A 26761-nucleotide genomic window follows, 5' to 3' on the forward strand; every position below is an offset into this window, starting at 1 on the left:
AGGTTTGCATTTGTGCATAGGATAATCGTATTAATTTTAATATTGAGACTTCAGTGGCATATCGTCTCATCTTTGAATTTGGTTTACAGGCAGAGACACATATCAGGACATTACTGTGGCAATCATCACTTCGTTATATGCGTTACACAGGATTTTATCGTTTATTTGGAGAATTAGTGATATTCTTCTCACTAACGCTTGCTGGACGGAAATCATGAACTGGAGAATAGTGAATGTCACTAATAACCTTGCTGAGAGTACGAACTGGGAATCTTCATTTCCCTAACCGACAACACGATATATAGGCTTTTCTTCGAATCCAGGATCGACGACACCAACAACATTTACAGGAGCAGGGACATAAACTTTTAAGTTAAACGCGAAGTGATTATAGTGATAGACTGACAGTGTTAGTTTAGTGTTACATATTACAGACACTTTTTTTTTTATAAGTGCTGATTCAGGACAGTTCTGTTAATTTCTACATGATTGAACAGAAATATGGTAATTATATGGTACATGTAACAGTCCAGTGGTCAAGTACAGATCAACTGATGTGTGAGTAAGAAATAAAATTATATATTAAGGAATTGCAGTTTATTAGTTAAAAGAAATATTTTTTGTAATATTTAGCAACTTTTCCTTTAATTTCTAAGTAATTATATAGATAATTATATAGTTTTGAATATTTTTATTTATTAATAAAAAAGGACAACTGCAATTTCTAATATTCAGTGTGATACATTGTAAAGAGTGAAAGAAAAGTCACTTCACATTATCAATTAATTTCCCAACCCGGTGAAGGTTCTTTTACTAATAACTCTAAATTATAATTAGCATCTATCTTCAATAATTATCCCTGTCAAATATGTTGCCATTCTAGTGTATTTAAAAATAAAAAACAGGTAAATTTTAATTTCAGTTCAGAAAGTCTACTTTCTGCTGTTCATTTGTTTATATACACAGCTCAGGTGTGACCTTACTTTTGTATTGATATTTTCAGTTTATGGTTCTACTTTTCTAGTTGTATTTGGATTTCCTGGCATATTTTGCTTTGTTTTACATTGAATCTAAACCTACTCAAGGTCAGTTTCAATTCTGGAGTGTATTGTGTGTAGTCTGGGTAGTTTGTTTTGATAGTGTGGTATTTACCACAATCAGCTGTTCCATTGATAAACCTGTGTGTAATGGGATCTGGGATATTTGACCTCACAAGACAGTGCTCTTGTGAACTTTGAACATGTGACTGACCATGTGACAACCACCTGACTTCTATATTTGGTAACATTTCATGGAATTTAGCATTGTGGGAAGCATTTACAGGTCATTTGAATAGATATATTTAGTAACAATAGGTTAAATGGTATTTAGAAACTATATAAATTTGCATATAGGTCATTTGGGGTGAAATATTATAGTATTATTGTAAAAACAGATTAGAAAAGTTTTGGTTTATTGATTAATTATATTAAGTAATATTTAAAATAATGTGATTCAATATAAGCACATCTGGGAATTATAATTTTGATTTAGGATATTGATTTGAATTAAATTTAGGTTTAATTTTAAAGCAATTGACAGCTTAGGTATATTGAATAGATAAATTTGAATAGAGATAATTTCTGCTTTTTATTTCAGTGTGCTTGTGACTGATATATAAATAAAAGAGATTAAAATTAACCGAATATTATAATAAACTTGCCATTGTTGTCTTATGTATTATTCACAGATTTAAAACTATATTTGTTCAAATTTGTTGATTGTTCACAAATTCTGAGTTTGTAAGAGTGAGTTGGATTAGATTGGACCATCTACAACCATACATGCTAAGATTTAGATGTCTAATAGTGCTTATATAGCATTATTATATGTATTTACTCATCTGATTATGAATTAGTGTTTACTGATGTATATCATTGATTTTGATTGAAATTGATAGAAAACTTATTGATTTTTGATCGAAATTGATAGAGAATTATTGATTGATGTCCTTATACACTTGGTGATAGTATACACTTGGAAATCAGAAAGCCAGATTGGTTTATCAGCATACTGTACTTAAGTATAAGCAATATAGATTAAATTTTTTGGAAATAATTCAGTTTTATTGTTAAACTGTTTATATTTGCTTTAAATTTTATTCATTTATTTACTTATTGAAGTGATAGTTTATTATTCTACAGTCTTATAGGCTTATCAACAGCTTGTTGATTACTTCATTTGAATATTTTAGCAAGATTCTTGCATTTTACAGGTGAAATACTTTAAAACATAACATGTATATACAGTATATTTTGCTATTTTACAAAATATATTGATAATTGATTATCATTCTGATAATTTTATTATCATTCGGGTACTTTATATATTTAACAGTGTAATATTGTGCAATTTCAGGGAAAGATTACTGATTATTTTTATAGAATATGCTGATTAAATTGTGAAAAGGGTTACTTTATAAAAGAAATTCTTTTCTTGGTGAGCAGAATATTACTGATAGTAATATATTTGAATTTTCAGTCTTTTGCATTAGCTTTTATTTATATTGTTGAAATTAAATTGATTTTAAAATGGATGAGAAAAAAGGAGCAGAGGGAGGAGAAAGAAAAGCTACAAAATCTACCGAGGATATGGAATCCGTAGATCTAACAGAGGAAGATGTTAATTTGATAGAAGCTTTTTCATGAACTCAAACTTAGACCGGAACTTGGAGGTGCGGAGGATTTGGTGAAATTTTGAAACGATTTAATAAATGGGAAGATGAAAAGGATGCAGATAAATTAAAACCGACGAAAGCACATACAACACCATCATCAAGTCTTGAATTTCCAACACTTACAACATCCAGTACAAAGATAAAAACAGAAGATGCTTCGGACTATACAAGTTTTGACTGGTACTTTACCATCAACCACAGCATCAGCTTCACCTATAAGACTTACAGGATCATATCACTTCCCAAAGTTATCTAACTTCTATGGAGAGGAAACAAAGGAGATGTAACATATGAAGCATTCAAGTTTGAGGTACAGTCTTTACTGAGTGAAAAAGTTTTTACAGAGGCTCAAGTATTATTAGGTATGAGGAGAGCATTGAGAGGTACAGCAAGCGACATTGTTAGACGACTTGGTACAGGTGTTACAGTAGCGGAAATTTTAAAGAAACTGGATAGTACTTATGGAAATATAGAAAGCCAGGAGACAGTTATGAAAAAGTTCTATTCGTGTACTCAAGGTACAGATAGCATCAACACTCTAATGCAGCGAAATTGGAGGAATGTATTCTCAAGCAATCTGATTAGGAGCTATAAATAGACGAGAAGAGCTTTTTTAAAGCAAGTGCTTTATCAAGGTTTTGAGAATCGACTTGAACCCATATCGCCCAATACAAGTTTGCAACCCAATACCGGACTATGACGCATTTAAGATAGAGCTTACGGAAGATGGAGGCAGAGATGAAGACAGAATGTAAAAACCAAGGACATGTCAAACAGCACAAAAGATGGAAAAAGAGGAAAATACTGAAATGAAGGAACTCAGATCAATGCTCCAGCAACTGAATGAGAAATTTGTTAACTTTCAGAAAGAAAAGGACACGAAAGAAGAACAAAGAACAACATATGGATTTGCAAGTAGACCTTACAGAAGAGGATATTGTATCAGAGGAAACTTCACAGGAAGAGGTAGAGGTAGGTATATACCATCAAGACCACTAGCATCAACAACATTCCAAGGAACATGTTATCGTTGTAATCAAAGAGGTCATCTAGCTCGGAATTGCAGAACCGACTTGAAAGATTTGGATAAGCAAGACAAGGTAACAAGGAAGGATTTAAACGAGTGAGTGCTGCAGTTGTTGGATCGAACTATAGCACAACTGTTAAGAAAGATCCTAAATTATTTGAGACACAATGAGGCCAAACATCAGTATCAATGGTCACAGTTACTTCTTCTCTTTTAGATACAGGAAGCAGTTGCAGCTTAATTGCGGCATCATTTATAGGAATAACTTGTGCAGACATTGAATTACAGCCACTCACAGAGATTATTCATATTGAATGTGCTGACGAAGGCGATCAACACTTCCATATTTAGGATACATTCAAGCAAATATCAATATACCGGATGGAATTCCAGAATCCAAGAATCACACATTGCTTATTTTTGATTGTACCGGATACTAATTATTCAGCTAGAAACCAGTCATTTTAGGAACCAACATTTAGACATACTTCTAAAGGAATGTAAGGACAATTTTGGAGACCAAATTTTTACAGAGAAGCAAACTGTATATATACATGTAATTTGTGTTTCAGAACCAGTGAGCTTAGAGAGAAAACGCAATACAAAAAGAATGCCAATTGTAGAAGTGCCCATAAAGTATTGATAAAGCGAAATGAGGACCATCTATTTGAGTTATATCTGATAAAGAATAGACCGGACAAATGCCGATTTTCAGGAAACTTGAGAGCTTCTATACAGAACATAGATGTCACTACAGCATAGTCAAGTATGAATACGGGGAATAACATGTATGAAAGATTACCGTATCGAATCTACAACAACACGGCTAACAATTTCACCAAAGAGATGATTTGCGAATGTACATAGCGTGAACATACGATGAAGCATACACAATAGGTGAAGGTGCAAGAGTTGACAAGAGCAAGAGCCCAGAATAGTATTAAAGATTGACATAACAATCGTTGACGAGGACAGAATACAGACAATTTAATGGAACATTAGGGATATATTTTCAACTTCGCAAGACATGAAGTGTAAACAGAGTGAAACATAGATGATCTATTGGATCTACAACATTCAAGCACGACATAGAAGAATCACCATCAATGATTAAATGAAGTAAGGCAAAATAGAACAACTATTTGGCAGTGGTATTATAAGCACCTTACAAAATCACTCTTGATTAAATATTAGTGCTAGTTAGGAAGAATTGGAAAGTTAAGGCTATTGTTGATACGATACCAGAGAAACCATTAAAGACTCCTAGTGCATGTGCCAGAGGATATGAAGAGATTTTGATTGTCTCACACCATGAGCCAAAGATTTTCAAACACGTCGGCGGAGTAAATAGGATATCATCAGATAGAGTGGAAGAAGAACATAAAGAAAGAACATGCTTTCGTAGGGACCGTTAGGATGTGGAATTCAACAAAAATGCCAGTTCGGATTAACAACTCACAGCAACTTATCAACGCTTAATGGAGGAATGCTCTTGAGATCTCACGAAAATCGTGTCAGCTATTAGACGATTTATATCTTCAGCGAACTCTTATGAACAAATCTGAAAGATTGGATTTTACTCACCGCCTGAAGTCATGTACCTGAAACTAGCTCCGAAAATGTTAATGCCTTCAAACAACGAGTCCAAATTCTAAGGCATTCGTGAGCAGTGAAGGCAATAGAACAGATCCAAGACAAACAGAAGTAGTGATTGGCAAAACTGAAAAGTCAGATGAGCTTTACATTCTTTCCTTTCCATTTGTCCCAGCTATTACAGAAGATTTATTGAAGGTTCAGCAAATCACCAGACGCACTAGCAAATTTATACTCACAACATCAAAGAGAGAGCAAGAAAATGGGCAACTAAACCATGGAATTGACAAAAGAGAGCAGACATATATTGAAGAGCTGAAGATAATTATCATCCCACCTACTATTGGATATCCGGATTTTCTTCCAACCCTTTGAGCTACACTGATCGTCGACAATAGACTAGGTGCGATACTATATCAACAACAAGGAGAACATAAAAGATTATTTCATAGTCTAAAGTACTTGTCGAAATAGGAAAGAATTACTCAGCTATAAACTAGAATTTTTGCATTTAAAATGGGGCAGTAACTGAGAAATTGTAAAGATTATTTGACTGGAAATCATTTCACCAAATATACAGACTACAATCTTTGAGGACATGTGCTGACTTCAGTAACGGGAATGCAACCGGGTCAAGATGGGCAGCAAGCGCTTGGAGGAATTGAGTCGAATACACATGACCTGGGAATGAAATCAGATGCGGCACGCCAATTGAGAGATATCCTATAGATACAACAATTAAGATAGGAAAAGAACAACCTAGATAACAACATGGTGAGAGAATATGTGTGTAAAGTATTCATATCAGAGACCAAATGAATGTCACATATAGAGCGCAACAGGAAGACCCCAGTCAACGCATGCCCAGATTGAGATGAGAGAGATAAGGAAGAAGCAAAGAGAAGACCTTTAGCTAGACAGATGGAGAAGCAGTGATAGATCAAGAACCATTCAGATAAATGTTTTGATAAGAAAGACCAGATTATGAAGAAGAATTTCAACATTTACAGATCAAAAGAGGAATCCTATTTAGAGAAAACAACTGAAGATGACAACAAGACAAGAGCGAACTATGCATTCCAGATGTTTAAAAAAGAATATTACATGGATTACATACAGATGTAGGACATCCAGAAAAGAGAAGAACCAAGAAGATGTGGTCCAAGAAAGATTACTGGCCTGGAATGCACAACAGATATTGATAATTTTGTTTCAAATGTGACAGATTGCCTGAGAAGAAAGAGTCAAACCAACACAAGATCCACTTGTTAATGTTCATACAACCTATCAGGAATTAGTTTGCTTTGACTATCTGAACTGGAATCTCAAAGGAGGGATATGGAAACATACTTTCATAACGGAACATTACTAAATGCGCATAGCTATTCCAACTAAGATCAGAGACTGCCAACACGACGCGAGAACTTCTACAATACTTCATCATCATTACGGATTTCCAAAAGATACATTAGAATCAAGGAGCTAAATGAATCTCAATTAATAAAGACTGTGTGAAATCACCAACATTAAGAATCTCATACTTCAATTTACCCCGCAAGGTAATCGGACCAAACGATTCATAGATAGCTTTGGAGTATGCTAGGTGACTCCAAAACTCACAGAAAAGCGATTGAAAAAAAAAAAACGAAGTCATCATCACTAGTATTTGCATACAACTGATTCCAACATGAGACAACCAAAGTATCCCATATGAACTTGTCGGCAGGAACCAAAACTCCCATTAATGTTACTTTGACAGCCAAGAAGATACAAAATCAAAGAAAACCTCAGATAATATGAAGATGAACAAGAAGAATGAATAGAAAAGAAGGAAATTGACAGAACACATGGGATTTGGCAAAAAAAGCGAAACGAAGAAATACTATTGATAGGAAGTTAGAGGGCAAGATTGAGCTAGGAGATTTTGTTTAGTGATGATTTGGCCATAAGAAGGAAAACACAAGTTAGCTGACAAGTTCGAAGAAGAATTATAAAGTCATTGATAACAAAAAGACATTCCAGTGTATTAGTCAAATAAACAAGGCAAAGACGCACACTACCCAGAAATCATTTTCTAGTTGAATATCAAAGAAGCAATGAGAACATAGAAGAGGTGAATGAGACAGAAAAGCAGAGTCTTCAGAGGAGAAAGATAAGGGGAGCATCCGGAAAGAAAATTGAGCGTACAGACTCAGAAGATTCAGATGATGAAATTGATGATATCATGTTGTTTCACAAACAAAAAGATGGGGACGCCACAGTCAGAGATCATCGAAGGAGAAGAACTGAAGTAGAACAGAAGTATGCAAAGTAGAACCAGATTAATCAAAGACAGCGTAACAAGTATGAAGAAACCTGCAGTAGTCAAACAAAACGATCTAAACAGCGAATACGGTTGAGAAGAGAAATAGAGGAGGAGACGATGTTCAAAATGACATGTAGAAAATCACTCAGAGAGAAGAAGATTCAATATGAACTTAGTGTAGATGACAGAGCTGAAACGACATTCGCAAAATGTTTAACTGAAAGTAGACAGATGAAAGCTAGACGAGAAGAAGATTAAGTAGAGAAGGATGAACTACATGGCCGTACTGTACGGGAGAGACAGTAAGAGACAGGAGACAGAAAGAATATTGAGTGAAGAAACAAAGCGACAGTTAAACACACACACCACTAGAAAACAGAAAAGACCGAAGCAAAGCACCGACAGATATAAGGACTATCAACTATGCATAGCATGATAACATAACCACAGTATGATCAAGATACAAGCATGATCTATGATTGTTCAGGTGATGTTGAGAATATAGAATAGACACTGCAAGGAAAATGTGGATGCTAAATGAATAAAGCTATATTGAATTGATATTCGAATTGAAAAATCTGTACTTTACTGTACTAATAAATAAAATTGAATAATAATGTGGTTTTAATAGTTTTAATTATTTATTGCGAGGTACGCATATGTTTCCCAAGAAGGGGCGAGAAAGAAAAGTTGGCATATTTTGGCAGGAAATATGATTATGATTCATATATTCGCGACTGAGCGTAAAATGTTTTCAAATAAGTATGATTATTTATGTTCTGAAGCGAATTTGTGCTTTGAAATGTTTTTTTTCGCGACGTTATATGCTAGCAGGTTGTTCGCGATATTTGCAAGGGAAAGTTATGTGCTGCAGACACTAAGCAAACTACTGCATTTTATCTTAAAGTTAACAATTTTTTGATTGAAATGTAATTGTTAATTATATGTTCAGATATGAGTACTAGTATTTTATGGAAGGAAAACGTTGTTTATGTAGGATAAGCTTTATAAAGGGGAAGTTTGCTCCATGAATGTGGCTAAATATATTTTTAATGACAGCTATTTTGAATGAACATGACAATGAAATGAATTTGACATGACAATGGGGACGTCATTTTTCAAAGCAGGAAGTGTGTAACAAGGGAAATAATAGTTGTAGTTTATGTGATTAAAAGCCTGTAGAGTGATTTCCCTTGGCTGTTTTATTAGTTAATCATGGCGTGTAATTGTTCCGCCGTTTTCTGAGTTGTATCTCAGTTTTTTGGTAGAAGGCAGACATGTTTTCAGTTGTTTAGAAATAATAAATTGGTTTAATTCTTAAATAGGATTTTGGATTTTGGATTGAGGTTGTGAAGTTTAATATTGGTTGCTTTACTTTGTTTAAGTGAGTTAAAAATGAGCTGTGTGTCTAAAGTTTATTAAAATAAAGATATTCATGATATATTGTACATGATTTGTTTACAATGCATCTGATAATGGCAGCATATTTAAATAATATCTATTTGCAGTCATTAATATAAATCACTGTCATTCTCTATTGTGCACACATTTTAATTACAGTATGTTGCAGTAACATCACAAGATTGAGAGGATTTTTGTATGAGTGTAATTGAGTCCAATCCACAATTGGTATGTATAATTGTACAAGTCATATTATTGTTTTTACTATTTTATAAGTTAACTATATTCATTTAATAGGCCACTGGATTGAATTATTTAATATTTAATATTATACAGAAAACAGTACTTGGAATGTTCAGTTATTAATTTAGAAGTAATTAATTGATGTAATGGTTTAATGACTGTTATATTGGCTATTTGATGTGAGATGTTCGTTATAATCATGCTATGACTTAAATTGTATATATTGTGTTGTGTTAATGATCTCAGTATGTACATGTATTTAGTATTGCTATATTTGTTTGTTTCAGGGCTTGATCTTCATATTGATCTTCATATTGATATCTACATTTGATACTGATTATATATTGATTGGTGCTTAAACAAGTGCTTGATGTGAAGTTGGGATGTGACTTTAACCTCTTGGGTTAAATCTACTGGAAGCTTTATATTAATATAGTAATATACTGAGATCATACAATGAATGGACATTTCAATTAAAAGTATTGAACGAACTCAGCCTCGTTGATATTTATTCCTTTACATCTTTAAGGGCATAATTTTAACAAAGGTAACACTTATTAAAAGCAGACGTTTGTGAAGGGTTTCATGTTAGTAAAAGCTTGTCTGTGGTTCTCATGTAGTTTTTGTGAAGGAAGACCTCATGTGGCCCTCTGTACATTATATCAGGCACAAACGGACACCTGAGGAGAACCACCGACATCTGTAAGCTGACTGGATAGCTTTCTCATGCATAATCCATCGACGCTTACGTAGCTCGAACCTACAGCAGTGAGAGGCAAGTGGTTTGTAGTCAACGACCTTAACAACTCGGCCACGGACTCCTACTTTTGTTATATAGTGTAATATATATTGATTATGTTATAAACAATATAAATATGAAACACACGTACTGATATCATAAAGATAGCAGTACCGTTAGTCATTACAGGGAATCAAATGCAAATAGAGATCAGGACGGTATGTACTGAATTGTACATGTCAGTGAGCTAATAAATATAAGCTGTCGATTGCAGGAGAAAATGTTTGGGGCAGTACTAATCAAACAAATTTCATATTTCCGTCAGCAAGCTATTATGAACCGATGAATATTACTGATTGATCTGTTGATCAGTTATGAATCTCATTACATAGGAACGATGTCTTAATGAGAATATTATTTCGATTAGACATAAGATATCGCTAAATTAAGTTAAGTTTAGTCTCGTCGTCGGAATCATTATTCTACTTTGATTTTTGTATGCTTTATAATGTACCATTCATCAAAGATGCCATGTATTATTAAAAATCAGTGCTCATAAGCTACGTCTTTCGACACCAGTTATTTAAAAGAAAAATGAATAAAAAGCAGATTTCGTCGGATATCCATTGTTAACTTAACACTTTATTGAAATGATGTTTGTAATGCGGTTTTAGGTTGATGTTAATTGTTACTAGTTTGATGTAGAGATATTGAATAAGTGTAGGTTTAATACTAAATTTATTGAACGAGTTGAATAAAATCATATTATGCGAACATAATATTGCTTTATTCAACGAGTTCAATAAATTCAGTATTGAATCTACACGAATGTAATTATATTCTATTGATCACATATTCAAAAAGAGAACGAGTCATTTTTCATCGACGCGCCTCTAGTGTAACGCTAGCATTAGCGCGCTTCAAATAACGCTATGTGTATAAATAGCGCAAATGATGTCACGTCAAAGTGATTTTACACTATAGTCTGTTCCATCAAATTTGAATATTCAATTTTTTATTTAATATAATAGTAAAATCATTTAAATTAATATCATGTTAACCCTGACGTCAATATCTCTAAGCATGTTTTTCATTTTTTTCATAAATTCAATAATATAGTCAAAATGTTAAAATAATAGTTTTTTCCGTTGACTTACGTTGTAACCTGACGTGACGTCCATTTCAAAATGGCGGCGCCCATATAGACGTCATTTAGGGTTCTTCTCACAATTAGCATGAAATATACTCGGTAATTATAAAAATTTGATTATTCTTTTTTACTTACTAATCAATAGCTAAATGTTATCATTAAAATGAAAAATGATAACAAAGTTGTTGTCAAAAAGGCAATTTTACTAGCAAACTATTATTTAAAATAATCAAAATTTTTAAAGTGAAAACATCAGTAACCGCTATTTAAATATAAATTGTAACACACAAAGATTTATATAATTACCAAAATATACTGCCGTATTTTATATTCTTTTAAAGAGAAAAAGACCAATGAAGTGATTTGATTAGATAGCTTTTTCAATCAAATCGCCAACAAATACTAACGTTACATTATCATGCAAATCTGGCAAGAAATATATAAAAAGGAGAACTGATTCACTATAAAAAAAAACTCGCGTTCGAGGAAAATGTAAATAATAAGAATAAAATATCATGCTTTCTAGTTTGAGAAATCAAACATAAACCTATGCACTTTAAGCTCGTAAATACAGATTTAACTTTCCGTCCAACAATTTAACAAAATGTCCAGAAATATCGGCAGTGATTTGATATTATTAAGAATATGTTTGAATTGGAGCATTCAATAAGCGACAATAAGTGTTTTTCTTTCTTTCTTTTTTTTTGTAGATTCAAAGTGTTACATATCATCATTATGTAAATATGAAGGGGAGATCGAGTCAAAGAGAAACACCGAGCGACGTCCTCAATAATTTTAGCCTTCCTAAAATTTGAAAATATTCAGTGAAAAAAAAACAAACAAAAAACAATAGCATATTTTTCGCGGGAGAAAAATACCGCGTATTGTATATTTTATAGCTAAAAGAGTAGGATTTACTAACGTCCTGAATAACGAGATAATATGTAGGGAAATCATTTCTGAGAAATATATAAAATAGTTTAAAAGCATATTTAATAAAAACGAAGGTTATATGTGAATTAATGGAAGAAGTATTGTACTGACATTAAGTTTGTTTAAAATTATTCAAATGTTATCAAAAGTTTTATTGTTAATATATGAATTGAAGGTGTAATTTTAACAGCTAAGTTGCAAAATCTGGGTATACAAAAATTATCTTAAATACCATCAAGACAAATTTATCACAAGGCTTAAAATTATTATATGTATGGGGTTACATATGCCTTACCGCCCTCTGTCAATGCCGCACCCGGAATCATCCATAAAAAGCGCGAGGCATTTTTGTTACGTCATACATTTCGTAAATTGTTGTTGACGTAATAAAGTTTTTTCGTCAGGAATCCATTTTCAAGAGTTATAAACATTGTGATGTTGACAACTAAAATTGATGGGCCGTTCTTGAATTATGGATTTGGAACATACTGAATTATGATATGTTTCATGTACATATTTCATTTGCTAACCCAGATAACTCCACAAATTGAACAATGTGTTAATAATGAGACGGATTAACAGTTTAAAAAAAATCTGGATCACCATTAGTGTAGCTGTAGCCTGTAGGTGTCATGACATTTAGGAGTTAGTTTTGAAGATCTACGGAACTGGAGAAGGAATCTTCAGAATGTGAATTTGTTGTGACGTTTATAAAGATCTATTTCGAAATTCATAGGGATTTTATTCAGCTTAAAAGTAAGTGCAGTTCATGTGTCGGTGTTCTTGTTGCTTATTTTTCATTTTTTAAAGTTTAACATCAGGCATTGCAACTAAACTGCTACATCTTGTAGATCCAGCTTTGTAAAATAATTATGAAACGACCCCGAGAACCTCATGTATATTTTGGAAACATGACACGTGCTATCTCCCGTTCATCTTCAAATGAAGAGTACTTCGGCAATGGCTACGGAAAATAAACAACAGAGATTTTCCATAGAGAAATCAAAATTTGCTTTCAAAAGAAAAATAGGGACTTTCGAGAAAAATCCTGAAAAATCTCGAGGGTGACTTTTTTTTAGTTTACAAAAATAGTTTAATTTTTATTCAATCTCGTTTTGTTAATTCATACCAGGCAAAAGTTCATTTCCATTTTCAATGGGACAGACTATAGTGTAATATCGTTTTATTAAATGGCTTTATTACACTCCCGAGTCGCGTAATATGTGATAATTAAGGGTATTCAGTGTATTACGTTTTGATAGCACATATGGCAACTCGGGTGTGGTAATAAATCCTGAACTAAATAACGATGCAAGTTTATCAACAAAAGTAGTCACTCATATTACACATTCATCACATAAAGAACTATAAAGAAAAACGTGGACTGTTTGACTTTAAGTAACACTAACACAATAAAGTTCTTATGGCGACATTTCAGCTATACTGGTGTAGAAAGATTTCATATGCCTCTTCTTGGATTTTATCAGGCACGAATGGGCACCTAAGTAAAACTATCGAGCGTCCGTAGTCTCTTTATATTAAAATACATCATTATTTCCAGAGTATTGAATGAATAATATGTCCTTAAACTTGAATTATCATTTCATGTTTTCATCAATATGCTTGAATTTATCTGCCTGCTACAGTAAACTCGCACATATATCAAATATTAAACATATTTCTTCAAATGCCCAAAACTCTAAGCGGTGAATAACTGATATGTGATAATCCGAAAATATAAATAAATTGCCTGAAACATGTTTAACATCAATATTAGCGAAACCATAAACATGTGACGAATGCCTATTGTTTCCTTCAAGCAAATGCAGAAATCGTATTAGACAATTTTATTAATTAGCAGCTTCAATAACTCCAGATGTTTTAAATGAAATTGACTGCTTCGCTCTTTGGTTGTTCCAAAAACATCAGTTAATTGTGATAAGCTTACACAAATATTTTATAATGTATAAGTAAGGAGTAGCATACGAAATTGTATGCGTATTTGTGACAACTATGATGCATACAAAACAACCATCTCACATTAATTTCCTTTTAGCCAGTTACATTTCTACGAATGTCTAGGTGATAAGAAATTTATAGCATTATATTTCAATGTTAAAGCTCTTAGACAATTTTTATGAAAGTTCACAATCCATTAACGTCAGACTGGGACTATTGGACCGATTTATCTTGCGCTTCAATATGAAATGATAACATTTACTAAATAATTATCTTCCATGGTTAGTGTTTGCTAAATGTCTGTTGGAGTACGTTTAAGAACGCTTAAAGATATCATTTATATACAACGTATAAAGTACGGTAAAGGCACAATACTTTTCCTCACTGCTAATTGAAAACTATGCATTATTTTAGTAATGTACGACAATATTAAAATATAAATAGGCATTATAAACCTTATAAAATTTGTTAAACCAGTTTGTGTTCAAGACAGTTACAAATTGTTCTAACTTATGATACATACTTTTGTAAAAAGTTGTCTTTTTATTCAAAGTAATGTTTTGGAAAAAAGATTTACCTAGAGTATGTCCATTACATAGTAAAAACTATAAGGTTGAGGAGCGTTTTCAGATCATGTTATTGTTGATCTGTTAAAGTAAGAATAAATTAAATTATGAATTTTTATATGAGATTTATTTTGAAAAACTGAATAATCTGAGACTGAATTTCTATGTAAAACCATTTATGCAGTGTAATTCCATCAACTCATTAAGGCTGGCATGCTAATAACAATCCGACCTCTTGATTAACGACGAACTTTAATCGCCTTTGAGCGTTATCTTAATAAGTTGTATTTATATCAGAAGTCTTTTTTATCAGAATGCTACCAACGTCGTTAAAAGACATTTTAGATAGGACATTATATTTTGCTGAACTAAGTTATAATGACAGGCAAAATGATACCTTAATTTGGATGCTACATCATTTTAATATTCTACGAGCACAGGTCTTCACAGATCTATATGATGTAATTATTAAAAATCAGTTCAAAGGATAATTCACACGAGTTAATATTAAACAAATATACTAAGTTTCCAAATAAAAATGCTGGTTTCGATAAAATTGGATAGGGTTAGTTTTCGCAATGTGGCAGATTTATGCCCTTAAAGCTGTTAATTTTTGTTGATTATTTTGCAGAGATCTGCCGAGGACGCGATTTTGCGCCATTGGCGCTAAAAAAATGAAAATGGCGCAGGAAAATCGGCAGCAAAGGGCCATGGGCGCATCTAAAATCTGTGCCAGACTTATAAGAAAACAAAACTGTCCGTTGGGTAATTTAGTCATACAGTCAAAACTGGTACTAACAGCAACATGTTACCCATTCCCCTGTAATTACCCATATTCTTGAGTTTATCCATTCCCCTATAGCTTTTGTCCATGTTATCTACTTACCGCATTTCTTCTTATAATCCCTTTCCCACACAGATACTCATTTCTACTACGTAAATTTAATCCAATAAAACAAACAAACAAATGATACAACTACTTAATATTTACAATGATTATCGATAACTGAAAAAAGTGTTGCTATCTTAAGAAATGCTGTAAGTTACAGTATAATCTGACAGGTGTAAAACTTGATTACCCCTAAGGTCACTCAAGTTCATGCAAGCTTTGGCTGATTTAGTGTAAAAGAGATGTCTATTTCGTCATCAGAATATTTGACAGGATGATTAACCAATCAGGGAAACATTGTGTGTGATTTTTTTCATGATCAAAAGGTCTGTCGGCAAGTGTCCTTGATGTATGCTGTCTACACAGAGGCATACAAGGGGCAATAAAATTCGTCAATATACAGTGGTTAGGGACATTTGGTGCAAAGTAGGAACAATAAAACGGATAATGCACAGTATAAGACATTACAAGTAAGAACCAGCAATTATGTGAATAAATTTGCATATCAAATTTTTAGCAGCCATTTGAAAAATATTTTGCCTGCAATTAATATTAGCACGGATTTATATTACAATATTGTAATATAAATCCGTGATATTAGTAAGAAAGTTACCATGTAGACATAATTTTTTAATTATTCATAAGTGAACCACTTGTCATAAAAAATATGATGTAAGTTTTATTACCAGGGAAATTCAATTATGTACAAACTTTTTAACAATTATTTAGGTCAATGTTTACTTATTTTCCCAAGGCCCATACTTTGGTAAAAATGGCCCATCATTTTCAGACCAAGTGGGCCCAGGGCCCAGTACTTTCAAATTCTTGGCAGATCTCTGATTTTGTATTCACTCTTTTGATGGGTAAACTAGGTTGCCTGTGTTTTCATGTAGCATAAATTGTCCAACAAAAATTCTACACAACGTTTTATGTATGATGTAATTGGATGTTGAATTTTATTGATTTGATTATAGATTTAGAGAAATATCATTAGTTAATTAATTCAGGTTACATTTCTTTTAACATTATATATATATTGATATACTTGTGAAATATAGATAGTTACGATTACAAAAAAGAACAATGTTTACAGAATGCAGCCTTAATCATCATAGAGGGCGACCTAAAATGGACACTAAAAGACACTTGGTTAAACATGGAAAAGGGAATATTTTATTTGGGTTGACAGACGACGAAGTGGATTTATTCAAGTGAATATGAAACATTATCCAAAACCAAAAGAAAAATAGATGAAAAACATCCCGTTAATATTTTTCATATCCTTGAATTCATATATAGTTGAGCTGTATATGCTTAATTCAAAATAAAATATATGTTCTGTTCTTTTTTAATGGATTACGATCAAACATAAGTCATTGATTTAAAACTGATGTTGTACAATTAAGCACTTACTTGAGTTTCCACTGTTAAAGTCTAAATTAAAACGTTTTGATGTTTCAAAACAATATTTTTAAAAGCAAAGAAGCTAGCATTATCAATAATTTGCAAGAAAAGTTAAAAGATACCGTTGTCAGAAAGCAAGATTGTTCATGCTTATCAAACAAAATCAGTATTTGTGCTTGTTTGTCCCGAGGTAGACACATTTGTTTTTCAATAAATGAGATACTAGTAGTTGATAGTTGATATTCATACGGTTAAATCTTATATTTGTAATAGTGTATTCTGATAAATTGATAATTAAGCAATATTTATAAGCCCTTACAACTTAGAGTCCCAAAATAGGAAATATAGAATGTAACATGAAAATTGTATCAACATTCACGACACGACAATGCAATTATTTTATCTGCAATTAAGGCAATGCAACAACTAAAGGACTGAGTAATGAGCACAATATGCACTTATTGTTCATTTCGGATATGTTTGCATCGCATTGGACTGAATTCGGGAAATATTAAATAGCGTTTACCTCTTAAACTTCTCAAGTATACTGTGATTAATATTATTTGTTCAAACAAGATGATTCAAGGCATTTCGTTTAAATCAATTGCTTGCATTTTAGATAGTTCAATTCGATTGTTAATGAATACAATTTCATTATGTTGAGTCTATATAAATGAAAAAAGGAACTAAAGAGACACTCAATATTTATATGATTAAATACATTATTTTGATGGTCATGCACAAATAATATATAAACATTAATCTATTTTAAAAAATCAATTGACTTATTGCACATCGTATGTATCTTAATGAAAGTAAGCCAATGTAAGTCTTTTTTTTCATTTAACTAATACAAAAGTATGCATAGAAACATACTTATCAAACCGAGTCTGCAATTTCCATATAATTTTGCTGTCCTCACTACATACATCACAGGGATGTTCTCTTTTCCAGAATAAAAAAGAACTTCCTACTACTTGAAAAGAAACATTTGGCATTCCTTTCCAAATATATACAATTCTGTCTTTATCAAACATAGATTTTTTCAAGTACGTTTTGTGCCTCTAACAAATTTGCCGTCAATTTCAATGCAATGTAACAATTCATTGGCATCATTGTTCTCAGCCAGTGTAATTTTCAGTGTGTGATTGTTGTTTAATAAATATAAAAATGCATGCATGTCGACACTTCCGCAAACCACATGATATTTTATTTAATTTTAGAAAATGTTTGCTGATGCACTTAGTTGCAAATGTCAATTAATACCGATATTTAGACAGGATGATGGATTTTCAACATAAATAACTGTCTGTCTCACGAAAATCTTCTGCAAATTCTCAATAAATAACGACAATTAAACAAAATCATAAGCATGAAATAAAACAAAAGACAGCGGGTGTATTTATCTTCATTACATAAGAAACAGTAACAGATATTGATAATCACTTAGTATTTCTATTGTATTGAATACCAAAGGTAGTTTAGGTTTCTGAAACATTATTAATGATCAACAAATATCAATGTATAGTTTCACAATTTCAATGATTTTTAATGAGTGTATATCAGTTGAGATGTGAAAGATGTTGCAATTTAACATTATCTTTGAAAAGATTCGAGCCGAGCCAGCAATTTTCATATAATATAATTGCTTAATTGCTTCCGGGAGACCAGCCTTTTCAGATTTATATTTCAGAACTTATAGTTATTATAAGCTTGCAGTTTATCTACGGATTTTTGTCTTTAGAAAGATCAGTTGCTTGAATTAAATTTTCATACTTTTCTAATAAAGTTAACTAAACAGAAAATAACATCGGTAAATCAATGTTTATATTATGGTATCCGGTTGTTATCCAAACCCTTTAAAAAATGTTTTAGAATATTTTTATATACAAAAATATATACATTTTTCCGATAGTCTCGGTTTCTCAAACCGACGTTGGGACGAATTTGGGATACAATTTCAGGACGCTGATTCAAACAAACATCATTATGTACGAAACCTTGCTGTCTGTTATTCCCAATTATGCGATGTTTGCTTTTGAGTAACAACAACATTTTGTTATTCAAAATTCGGAATGACATAAAACAGAAGATGCAAAATTGAAATAATTGAATAATTTCATTGATCTTATATCATTCATGGTTGTTGCAAATATTGATAAAACAGTTAACTTAAAGATTGCTTTAGATGCACATGATAAACAAACAAAATCAATAAGATCAAAAAGAGCAAATTATAACTTCCTACTAGATAGAATGTACTTACAACTTCCAAACTACTCATGAGATTTAAATTTAATTATATATTTTAAGTAGGTTTGCAGATACCTGTGTTATTTCATATAAAGAAATCTATATGTTATCTGCAAATAAAGTTTTTTTTTTATTTCAAAATTATTTTTTCATAGGCAAAAATAATGTATTTGATACTTGATATATTGAAGTGTTTCAATATTGACTTAATTGATGCATTTGCAATATTTGTGATAAAGTTTGACTAATTACAAGTGTAACTTTTTACCTACTCTAAAATATTAATCAACTCTATTTTATATATTTTTAACATTGACCATATTCAATAAAAAAATATCATCTTTAATATTAGATTTAATCTTAGCTGTAAGTTATAAAAAATAGTAAAATGTTGATTGGATGTTTCTGTTGCTTTCAGGAGTATCTTCTATCACAAAAATGTAAATAACATATAAACAAGGTTGTCCATAATATTCACTGTAAAAAAGAGCTATGATGTTTTTCAAGTGAGTAACTTCTTTCAAAGGAAAGATCAAAAGACATTTAGAACAACATTCCTCAACAATTCCCAGCCACAAAACTTATTTAGTATACATGATGACTGCAAATTGTACAGTGTGTTTGTTTCCAGATTTTTGTAATGCCCATATATTATCATTTTCAATGGTCAATTATGCTGTAATGAAATCATTATTTATTAGATTTTAGAAAACAACTTGTTAATTTTAAAACGAAATAATAAAACAAGAATGGTATATTTTATGATGCTTGGCTACTTCACACAATACTTGGATATACTCATTAGTTTTTTTCTGGTTTTTTTTTTCAATTTTTATTAATAATAATTAAATTACATATTTTAAAAAATGTTTATATTTAATATTAAGATGGAAATTAAAGCATATATAAAGAATCGCTCTTAGTGCGATATATCATCATGATAAGTTTTGTAATGTTTTAATACTTCTCCCCGCAACAAAATTGTACGAGTACTTCTTTCAAGAAGAGTTTCTTCTCAAATCTGTTAGATAAATAGTAGGTTCGTGTTTGTTTTCATAGTATTGAGTTAAAATTTCTTGTATTATAAGATAACTGAATGAAATTATTTTTTATACTTTTATGATTTATTCTTTATAACAAAACACAGACAAAAACTATTATAGGTAAATTAATCTCAAAGGAATACTTTCCTTATGCATAGACTCAATCCAACCGAGTTTGCAATTGTTATTTCATTCTGTTGTTTTCATTGCTTTTCTTATGCTTAGCTATCTGAGAATTGATTAAAAATTATATTGTAGTAGTCCAGCAACACTGTCGATGTCTCGTCGTGACATTTAATAACATTATTTACAAGAATAAGGTTTTCATCAATTGTCAGCCAATCTTGCTTACATATTCTAGAATGAATGTACAGACACACCTCCACACATTTGTGTAATTTTACGGAAATGTTTTATTGGTATAGCAACTATACTCGTCACACCTAGTCTTGTAAAATTATCAATATTCACGAAGCAAAAAAGTGCGAGTACATAGTTTACAAAGGAAAACGGATATTTTGTCATAAAATATATTGTATTTGTTAATTCCATACAGTCTGATTGTCTGTAAAATAGCATCTTTTTTTTACTTGTGATTGCATTCAAGGAGAATGAATTTTAAAACGTTAAACATGCACTAAAATATAGCAATATTGTGAGAAATTCATAACGAATATATTTTCTATTGCTATGTTTTATTCCTATTTTGTTTCCAGAGAATATCTTGAAATGTGTGTCTGATATCAAATAGAAACCTCATAGCTGGGATTTGTCTAGTTGAATGATTAAGAATGATAACTTAACGCAATTGCCCTTTGTTATCGCTTCGAGAGAACAACTGTAATACCTTTCGAGATGCGAATTTCTCAGTAAGTAACAGTGCAGTTTATACAAATAAATCTGCCTTTTACAAATCTTGAATTATTGCCTTTTGTTAGTTGTCATGCTAAATTTGTGTAGGTACAATAACTCAAAAAGAGAAATTGTTATTGTAATTGTCCTTTGTTATTCTCCATGTTTAATTTTTGCTCGGGTAATAAAGATAAAGGGCAGTCAACAAGTATGATAACTCTCCATTCCTGATATTTGAGTTATTGCCCTTTGTTTATAGGTTTTTGTTGCTTACTTTATAGGATCATAACTCAAAAAAAATTTGAAATATCAAAATGAAAATTCATAAATTGTTGTGTATCATAAAAGATAATGCAATTGCACTGGAATTATAACTAATCATTCAGTCAGTTGAATTTAATGCATTTTATTTATCTATTTTTTATTTTATTTTTATTTTTTGTTTTGTTCTGACCATAATGTATTTAAATCGACTGCTGAAGACGTTTTATATTAAGTGGCCGAAACAAAGATAGATCAAAGAAAAGGAGAATGCTGTTGAAATGAATGACAACGTAATACTTGTTTTAGTTTTTGCCCTTTGTAATATTTTATGTTAAATTTGCAATGACAATACTTACCATACATTTATTAGAGATTCCAATTTGCTCCTTATCAGTGAGGGACTGAAAAGCTTGAGAACAATTCTTTTCACTTCATAAGTGTTGGATGATTGCCCTTTATTTTGTTTCATATTTTGTCTCATTATCTTTTTTCTGTATATGCTCGAAATACAACGTGGTATCAGTTTGAAACTTTGGGGAAAAACACTTGTGTCTTCTATTTCTCTCTATTTTTGGTTTTGTACTATTTGGTACAAATGCATTTTAAGTTAAATGTTTGCTAATTTAATATGATTCTCTTCGGCGGGGTAATTTGACAGTATGTGGCAGCTTCTTAATGATAATTGCAATCATCGGTTTATAATGTATCCGTTTTGGACTTTTTTTTAAATTAATTAGGATTACTTTTCTCTCTACTGTAAGAAATGTGCACCGAATGCTGTTTGTAACTTAAAACGTGAACTTTTGGCGGAAATTGACAGTCAGTCATGCAGATGGCAAACTAAATGTATGACATTATGGTTTTTGCTCTTTTTTCTGTATCAATGTTTTAACAAAGGACACAGCTATTTTAAAACGCAGTTGCAATGCCATAATTAGGAATGAGTGAGGTTATTGGACACAGATCAATAACTAACATCCATAAAAGTGCCACAAAATCCATATCTATTGCTGATTACACCGTCAAAATAGCTGATTATTTTCATGAAAGTATTCCATGTCATGAATTCGGTCAGACCATTTTGTATAAGGTGCACAATATCCGTTGCTTCTTTCAATGACGGATATTAACATGTCAAATGCTTACTTTGTGAACTCGTTCATGATTGTCAATGATTAACATTGATACATAAAATGTCATTGTATAATTAAGGCAACAATGCGTTGAACCCAGGGAGTAAAAGTACTATTTACGGATTGGCATAAACGATGCCGATATATTGCAATTGTTTGATATATGTAATGATATACAAAAATGTCAGAACCAATTAAATAACATGTTTTTCCTACATAGACTATATATTAACAATGTTAGTATATAGTACAATGTGCTTACATAAAGACATTTGAACTAGTGTAATATACCATACATCTTATATCCAGGTAGCTTACAAAGCGTCAGTTGTTTTAGTTTTACTCGGGTATAATGTACAAAGGGGCACCCGAAAAATTAAAGCTGGAAAGTCACTCTATGACCTATATTGTGTTTATGCGACGTAAAACTCAGCCAAAGATGAACCACTAAGGTAATAAAGACTCTTCTGAATAAAATTGCAACATACGTTTACAAATGTATAAAATTACATAAAGAAACAAATGACTAATTTATTCGTCCGATGTATAACATTTTGGTTGAGCAAATAAAATTTATTTCACTTATTAATAAAATTAAAAGCAGCTAAATAATGATACCTTCAAGTTTCTTTACTTATTTTATGACATTATAAAGTTATTGATTAAATGCGCTTTAATACCACAATAAGCAAAAACATTACACCTTTTACAAACTTCTGTCTCAATGTGACCATACCACGTGACTTTTCGGGTACGGAGCACGCCGATTTTTCGCCCGATTCAGGTAGGTTTTTTATTTATTACTTATGTATTACTCAACCGATTTTGATCAGATAAGGCGCATAGTACCCGTAATTATATCAGCTTTCCACGGTATATCAAAATTCTGAAAACCTCTGAATGGTTTTGGAGAACATTCGAGTACAGTTTTCTTCTGATAGCCTGGGCCGAGGGGAACAGCACACATTCATTTGTCATAAGAAGCGATTTCTAGCAAGTCATATGTTTTTTGTCACTATTTCATAGAAAAATACATGTTAAATCTGATATATTTACACACACAATTTTTGTCTTTGAAATAATTCTAAACTAAAATATATGAAAATTTAATTTAAATTATAATGTGAGTGATTTTTTTCATAGTTATACATTTTTTAAGTTAAACGAGAACACTGGGACCTGTTTTGCAATGTATTATTGATGTAAACAGGCTTATTCAAAAAATAAAAGAAGATTTTGAGAGTACGTCGCGCAAAATTCGATTTCAAATGTTGCGCAATGAATATTTGGCTATAAGATGTTAATATTTTAGGGAGGGATACGGAAGACATTCAAAATTTATGTTCTGTTTTGTTTTTCATTTGAAATAATTATCTATATTTTTTCGAATTATAAAACGAATTGAGAAATACATGGACCTCTGTTATGTGCGATTATTCTTTCATTCAATTTATTTGTTCGAATATACAAATGACTGTCTAAACTTAGTATGAATATAAAAAACAAACAAGAAGTTAGAAGTAAATTGGATTATATATGTTCCTTGCAAAATGTTGTTTAAATAATCGAATTTGGAGAAAAAAACGCTGGTTTTGATGCAAGTGGATTTTTTAAATCACAGAAAGTTTAAAGTATTTTTCTGCCACATGATATTTGGTATGAATCATCTGCCAGAGTCCCAAACTAACTGCATGTATTTAAATTATCAAATTATCTACATATCGACAAAGATATTCCGCAGTTCACGTGCAATCAACATTAAAAGCCGGATAATTTGAAGAATCCACACGGGAACAAGGCTTGTTATATAACGTAATGTAGATTATACAAGGTAACCTTGTTACATATACATGTTAGACATTTTGGTAAAATTATGACTATCTTGGACTGTCTCAGTTTCTTTGTTAATTGTAGTTACCAATAACTCACGAAAGTTATTGTCAATGACCAAATTTCATTTAAAGATGCTTTAAAACATGAGTTCATGGATATGTGTGCTCGCGTGTTTGTGTTAAAAAATAAATGATATTTTATTAATACCCATTTTGTCAATCAAAGGCTGTGGATTTTGGAGACTGCGTTCTGTTTTATATACTACATGAAGTAGGTACGAGAACACAAGGGACTTCGATGTTTCGATTTTTCATTTGAGAAAGTTTTCTAACTACCGTACAGAACGTCGGTCGTTCTACTCAGGTGCCCGTTCGTACTTTTATTTATACCCAAAGGGGCACTTGTCAAACTGAAAAGTCGCCACATGATCATGTCAGTTTTGGTGAGACGTGAAACGAAACCAAAAATGACCTGTATTACCTGAATTAAAAGTTATTTTTAAAGCTTTATGTCTTTAAACATTAAAAATTTAAGCCATGGCAACTACATTTTTATTTGCTTGTGTCGTCAGACCAAACAAATAATGGTAGCGAAATTTCAGACTCTGATATGCTTATTTGCAAAATCAGAAAGTAGCCCGAACTCCTCGAAGCGGTTACTTCCCTTTATAATTACTCTAACGCCGAAAAATTAAGGGGAGATCACTGCGAAAAAATTGTCAAATGACAGGCGCATTAATTTTTAAGCCTTCTCTGGGGAAGAAAAGGTAGTTCCCGATTGGTCGAAGATTTCAAATATTGTGTAATTCTTTACAGGTATACATGTAATATTAAGCTCCATGATTATTTATATCAGTGTTAAACGAAATAAATAAGGGTAACAAACCCTAATTTAGAATAATATGGTTTTCTTCAGGCTGTTATCTTATAAGTTCCCCGTGGTCGAGGGGTACACGCTCGTTTAGGAAGAGAGATGCCCTGAGTTCAAATCTGTTGTTTTTTTTTTTTTTTGTTTTTTTTTTGTTTAAGCCAAATAAACATTGAATTGAATATCAGTGTTGCAATTAGCCTTATAGCCAATTGACTACAGTTATAACACTTGAAACACCTTTGGTGGCACTATACAAAAACAAATTGGTTTATAATCTCACAACCTTCACCTTTCTGACATTCTGAGACCCAAACAAATTCAGCGCCTTCTGTGCTTTGATTTAATTAAACATGACCTAGATATTGCAAAATTGTACCTAGTGACGTACTTATTAACAAAATATAAATATGTATAATGTTATCAAGTAATGATACTTTTCAGCGATTTAGGTCATGAACTTGTTTTTATTTTTTCAGGATGAAGCAAAATGACATATCTTACACTTCACAAGGCTAAAACTAAAAGAAATTAAAAAAAAAACGACAACAACAATAAACGCAGCATTATAACAACATTTTTTCTATAGAACAATCAATTTAAACGCAACTACATGATTCTGTGAAGATCGGAGTGTTTAACATACCCTAGGTGATTTTAAATAGGGCAATTACATGGAGGTTGTAAATGTTAAGCGTGATCTCTTGAAATATAATACACACATACATATTAACATTTATAGTAAGCATAATGATACATTGCAAAACAGGTCCCAGGGTTCTTGTTTAAATAAATAAAATGTATAACTATGAAAAAAATCACTCACATTATATTTTAAATTAAATTTTCATATATTTTATTTTAGAATTATTTCAAAGGCAAAAAATGTGTGTGTACCGTATCTTTTGAAATAACAGTGTGTTCCGTACCATTTCAACATAACTTTATGAAAATATGCTAAAACATCACTGCATTAACTCGATACATTGGACCTAGTAAATCTATCAGCTCTAACATGTATTTTTCTATGAAATAGTGACAAAACATGTATGACTTGCTAGAAATCGCTTCTAATGACAAATGAGTGTGTACCGTTCCCCTCGGCCCAGGCTATGAAAAGAAAACTGTACTCGAATGTTCTCAAAAACCATTCAGGGGTTTTCAGAATTTTGATTTAATTAGCTGATATAATTACGGATTCTCTGCGCCTTATCTGATCAAAATCGGTTGAGTAATAAATAAGTAATAAATAAAAAACCTTCCTGAATCGGGTGAAAAATCGGCGTGCTTCGTACCCGAAAAGTCACGTGGTATGGCCACATTGTGTCTATAAGATGTAAAATAGTCGTTGCTAGTAAAGTAGATGACTTCAAAAGTCAGCAATTCCTAATGACTTGCTGATCTCTCGATCAGTGATGAATCTCATTTACCTGGGAATGTTCTATTAAATTCATGAGAACACTCAAATGACACATTAGATATTACTTATTTAAGAAAATATGCTTAATATCGTCTCCTGTCTTAATGGATGAGAATTAAAGAGATTATCAATTATTATTATTCTCTTTCGATTTTGTATAGCTTTATGGTA

General features: G+C 31.6%; 1 long non-coding RNA gene across 1 annotated transcript; it reads left to right on the forward strand.

Moving 5' to 3' along the window:
* Positions 1–290: 290 nt before the first annotated feature.
* Positions 291–9835, forward strand: LOC132742575 (uncharacterized). Its single transcript, XR_009627446.1, has 3 exons — positions 291–558; positions 9202–9270; positions 9573–9835. It is a non-coding gene; the product is annotated as an uncharacterized LOC132742575 (long non-coding RNA).
* Positions 9836–26761: the final 16926 nt, after the last annotated feature.

This window comes from Ruditapes philippinarum, unplaced genomic scaffold (assembly GCF_026571515.1).
Source record: "Ruditapes philippinarum isolate M1 unplaced genomic scaffold, ASM2657151v2 ctg8482_1_1_1_1, whole genome shotgun sequence".
In the NCBI taxonomy this organism is placed as follows: Eukaryota; Metazoa; Mollusca; class Bivalvia; order Venerida; family Veneridae; genus Ruditapes; species Ruditapes philippinarum.